Here is a 5,742-nt window from a genome sequence, read left to right as displayed (position 1 = left end):
GGCAACGCTATTTCTACCATCACGATGGCGGGCGCATGTTTATTGAGTATTTATGATGCGCCAAGCGCTGCACTAACTGCTTCATACGCATCGTCTAGATGAATCTTCAGCCCAACCTTATGAAGTAGAAATCACTTTGCCAATAACGAGACTGAGGACCAGAGAGGTAAATTCATCTGCCTAAGGTCGCACAGCCAATTGCTTCCAGAGCTCCCCAAGGAATTAATGCAGCATTCTTTCTGCTCCATTAAGCTGCCTCCTTCGCGTGCAGTTCTGAAACAACCATAAGGGTGGTTGCTGTCTGTGGGCTTGCAAGGGAAAACAGGGAACTAATCTCAAGATCCTCTGAACTCCAGTGATCAGGTGCACAGAGAAGCCGGAGAATTCCAGAACCCATTCTACGTCTATGCTAAATGTCATGCTATGTCATGAGATGTCTATGCTAAAGACAGAGAACACAGAAGTATAAAACTGCAATGGCTTTCCGAGAGACTTTTACTACCCAGCCCCAACCTCCCCTGCAGGAAGCCGTGTGGGCACATGGCCCCCAACCAGTGTGCCCTCCACCCCCACCCCCCCCAGGGAAAGAGGCCCTGACAGTGCTGTCTCCACCCACTTTGAAGCCCAGCTGGTCCCAACCACCTTCTGGCCCCTGGCAGTATCTTCATGGAGAGCACTAGAGGCCAATATTGGTGCAGGCTGTCCCGGGGCCGGGGGAGAGAACGGAGGAAACAGGCAGGGCTGCAAAAGCCCGGATGTGGAAGAAATCAGAGAGGCAGGCCTAGGCTCAAAGCTAAGTCTGACCTGGCGTGTGACCAGTAGACGTTACAGGACTTCTCTGAGCCTCACTTTGCTCACCTATAAAGTGGACAAGGATGCCACACACCTCCCAGAGCCCCCATGAGGATTCAGAGTGCTACTGGATGAGAATCCCATGTCCAAACAGGCTGCTTTTATCACCAACCAGTGACCCTGGTGGGTGAGTGGGCTTTCGGGGGGTCTGTTCACTATGACAGCAGGCAGGGGGCTGGCCTTGACAATGGGGTGAAGCCGGTCCAGAGTAGGAGAATTGTCCAGAACCGGCCAGTCTGGTGGAGAACTTTGCACTTAGGAATTGTGCTTGGGAATTAGGAATGGCAGGGAGAGGCCAAATTTCATCCTTACTGGACCATTTCCCTATTCTGTGGCCTTCGAGTCAGACATACCTGGCTTGATTCTAGCATCACCATTCACAAGCCACCTCACCTATATCTCATAGGGTTGCTGGGTGAGTAATGAAGTCATCCATGGCTGGGCACTGGGGATCACAAGGAATTAAAGAATCGGGGGAGAAGACAAGGAGAAAGATATGGGTTGAGTTCTAGAAGGCACTAACAGGCTCATCTTATGTTATTCGATCTTACTGATGAGGAAGTCTATTAAAGCCTGGGCACTAGAATTCACCTCTTCTGTTATCGGCCTCAGCATCAGCAGCGTGTCCAACAACAATTAGCAAAATAATTGCTAACGTGACTTGGACGCACCACGTAAAGCGTATTGCATATGCCATCACGTATGCTGTACGAGAGGTACTGTTATTACCCCCAAATTACCAACGGGGATGCTGAGGCACAGAGGGATTAAGTAACTTACTCAAAATCACACAGTGAGGCAGTGGTAGGGCCAAGAATGCACCGCAGAAGTCCAACTCCAGAGTTTGGACTTTGAGTCACTTAGCTGTATCTGATGGAACGTTCCAGGCATATCATGAGCGTTCGTGGTATGTGGGTGCATGAAGGGTGAAGAATTAAGAAGAGATGGGGTTCCTCCATGTGGTTACAGCTTCCTGACTTAGTGGGTGCTGGGGGCAGGGGCTTGTGGGAATCCACCCGTCTCCTTACCCATAGGCACTTGCTCATCTCACCTGACAGCCCGTGTTCATTGTTGGGACCTCCTTTCAAATGCCCGGAGGAAGTTTCTCAGCCTCTGCTAGAGCAATGAATTCTTTGTGGCAGAGGAAAGCATTTCCAGGAATGAAGGACCTGCCTGCAATATCTCAGGCTGCAGGAACAGCATAGAACACATTCAAAGAGAAATCACATCCACGTTTCTGAATCTGCCCGGAGCTGTTCTTATGCACTTTGTATTCTTCTCTGAATATCTTGAAATCACCTTTTTTAAAAGGGAGGAATATTTCCCGGGTCAGTAGAGAAGTCTCTGAACAATTCAGAAACCTCTGGAACCTATACCGCACCTGCCCTGGGCCTAGGCTGGCCCTGTACTCTTCAGCCGGGGCCACTTCAAGTTCAGCCAACAGCTTGCCCAGAGTCTTGTGGCACGGAACTGACAACGTCAGTTCAAGTCAGGTCTGATCGACTCCTAAGACTAGATCCTACCTCTCCCATTTATGGGTGGCAAATGGAGGCTCGGAGAAGCCCAGTGATCTCCCCACCAAAAGTGCCTGTTACGTTAGAGATGGCATTAGATTCACCATCCACAGTTCCTAAATATCCTAAATAATCTTTGCAACAATCATATTACAATTACTGAATTATTATCCCCGTTTCACAGGTTAAAGACCTAAAGCCCGGGGTGTCAGTGCCTACATCGTGCATGTGCTTTTCTGTGCATATTTCATAGTTTAAAAATCAGTTAAGCCCAATGTAACAGCGCTGTGGAGTCTAAGCGGTTTGAGGGCAACGACTCAGTGTGAAACTGGTTTCCAGGACTAACCCCACGCTGAGATGTGTGCCCCAGGGTTAAAGGGCTCACCCAGCATTATATAGAGCTTTATGGGTTGCTCCGTAGACAGTCTGTCCGGTGTGAGGCCCGACTCGGCTACTTACCGGCTGTATGAATGAGTTCCTTATTTCAAACTCTCTGAACCTCAGTTCCCGCATCTATAAAAAGGGGAAATAATCACAGACTAGTGAGCATCAAACAAGAACACCTGTAGAGACCACTTGGCATGGTGTATTGGCACAGAGGACACGCCAATTATGCAAACATGAACCGCTCTAGTTAGGCAAAAAGGTGAATGTACCGCTCACATAACCAAAAGGTGGCAAAGGCAGTCTCCTGGTGGGCGTTGGTGACGATGAAATTAGGGCCTGGGCCTTCTTCCTTCAGACTACTCTTCCCCATTTCTGTCTCCTTGTCTCTCTGCACTTGGGTTTTGTTCTCTCCGACCAGCTTTTTCCATTAGCTTGGAAACTTGACCATCTCCTGCCGGTGTCTTCCTAGCTTCACCTCCAGAAACAGACAAAGTGTCTTCCTTTGGCAAATGATGACAAATCCCAAGGAAGGACTCTGATTGGTCCTCTTGGGTCACATGCCCTCCGTGACCAGCAGGGCTGTGACTGGCAGCCCCAATGGAATCTCGTGACGAGAGAGGAGAGGACCTCAAAGAATGGTGCTATTTGCAGAAGAATGAGGGGCACTGAGAAGACAGACAGTAGCTGATGGCCCCGTAGAGAACCTATGTGAGAGGCAGGCGTGGACCCCAATCCCCCACCCTGACTCCAGCTCATTAGAGGTCAACTTCCACCTTATTGGAGGTCTCTTTGAGGGGTTTGCCTCCTCCCCACCTAATCTCTGTCCGGGTGGCTTCTGATGATAATAATACCATATTTGTATTTGGGGGGAGAGTATGTGTCCCAAACCTGCCAATCAAAGCATCATTAGCCCGGGCCACAGGGTTTGGTTCAAGGCTGAGCCAGTGACAGCTCCCCCTAGGAATCTTACTGGCACTACCTGGAGGGGGTGTTTTCTCCACCAGAGTTGCTAAGCTGGTAGAATGTTTGTCTGGACTTTCTGGTGTCTGTCTTGGCTCCCCTACGGGACAGATTTTTCTACTGGTAAAGCCAACCCAGGGGGAAGCTGAGCCCAGCATTCTCCCTGATAGAGAGAAGTTCCTAATCATTTTATTTGAGTACCTGGGTCAGGCATGCCTGAAACCTGAGTTTCTTCTGGAGTTTTCAATAGTCACACGAGTCAATAAATCCCCTTTCTTTGCTTACACCATTTTGACTGGTTTGTTTTTTCTTGTAACCAAAGGAACCCTGACTCATTTGCACGTGCTTGAGTTACGAGGTCACGTGCAGTGAAAGTTAAGGAGCTGATATGGAGCCCTGTGCATGTCAAAGGTAGGAAGCTGGATGCAAGTGACTAATGAAGTTGAAAGTCACAGAGAGGCAGACAAGAGGGAGGCCACGTAGCCTCTGGCTGGCAAAAAGATAAGCCTCATGTCCTGACTTCCCTGATCACCAGTCTTGGTGAGTCCTAGCTGTCTGCCAATCCTATCCTGCCTGTCCATGCGACCCCTGTCATATCCTTGAATATCTCTCTTTAAGGAGGCTGGCTACCCAGAGAATTCCAATACCTCCTCATCCCTTCCCCAACATAAAAGCCAGTGCTTGGTGAGGCCTGTGACCTCCGTTGAGTGTTAAGTGGAAGACTATCTGGGGCAGAACACAGCCTCGGTGAGTTCCTAGGGCAGACAGGAGGAAGGGGGTTGGGGCAGCCAAGGCAAGCCCCAGGAAGGCTACGGGAACTGACTGGGTCTTGAATCAAGGATTTGATTTGAACAGCCAGAAAAAAAATGGGTTGAATGAGAGTATCGCAGGCAGCAGGAAATGGGAGGCAAGCATGGAAGCTGGCTAGTACACAACATAGTCAGGGGCAGAGAGCAGACCTGTCTGAGTTGGGGATTTGTCAACGGGAGGAAGGAGGCCATGATGGTGGGGAGGGTCCCATACACCAGGTGGCAGAGGTCCAATACTGGGCATGGAGGGCTTGGTGTGGGAGCACTCAGAGCTCCTAGCAGCCCAGAAAGTCTGAAAGGGCAACAAACCCCGGAGAGAAGTCTGTGGCCGCACGCATGACAAAGATGTGTCCACTGGAGGTGAGCATGGTGTGGAGGGGGCATACAGCAGACAAGACGTCAGGAGTTCAGGGCTGTTGCTCTGCCCTGGACCCTGAACAAACTCCCTCAGGGTTTCCCTTCTAGACTCTGGCTTTCAATAGCATCCATTCCTGTGTGAGGGGGATAAAGAACAGTTTCAAATAGCATTCATTCATTCATTCATTCATTCATCCATTCATCCATGCACTCAACCATTCAGAAAGTATTTGTTGAGCACCTGCCAAATACAAGGCATTGGGTTAGGTCCTAGAGAGGTGAGAGTCAGTAAGACTTAAGACCACTGAATTTACACGGGGACAGACACTGAGGGCTGCCTGCTCAACAGCCATTGTCCCTCCTGCCTTGAGAGAAACCTGATTTGGGGGGGGGGGGCAGTAGGGTGCCCAATCAATACTGGCAAGAGCAGTCTCTGCTCCGTGCCCCACCCTTCAGAGAGCCCCACTCTGACCCTCCTCCAGCCATGCCCATCCCAATGGAGAGAGGAATTACAAAACCAAGAAGTTGTGCCCACCTAAGCCCACACTGTGGATACCTAGTACCCCGATATCCCCTGTCCAAACAGCCCCGAGCTCACTTCCAGCCTATAGGAGTCAGTCTCTTCCCTGACCCATTCTCCCAAGGGTGCAGTCACCTAGGTTTGAGGAGTGGCCAAGGGCGGTTGTTTGTGGGAGGGGCAGACAGAGCTCAGATGTGTGTGAGACCTCATGTGGTATGGGATGGGGGAGATGGAGGATGGGCAGTGAGCCAGGAGCCACATCCTGGCACGGAACCCCAAGGAGCTGAAGGATTCTAAATCCACGCCTGATCTTCCGCGTGGTTCTGAAGGTGTATCTATCAGG

Source organism: Lynx canadensis, chromosome C1, assembly GCF_007474595.2.
Source record: "Lynx canadensis isolate LIC74 chromosome C1, mLynCan4.pri.v2, whole genome shotgun sequence".
Classification (NCBI taxonomy): Eukaryota; Metazoa; Chordata; class Mammalia; order Carnivora; family Felidae; genus Lynx; species Lynx canadensis.
The sequence above is the reverse complement of the archived record's forward strand: the minus strand, read 5'-3'. Positions refer to the sequence as shown.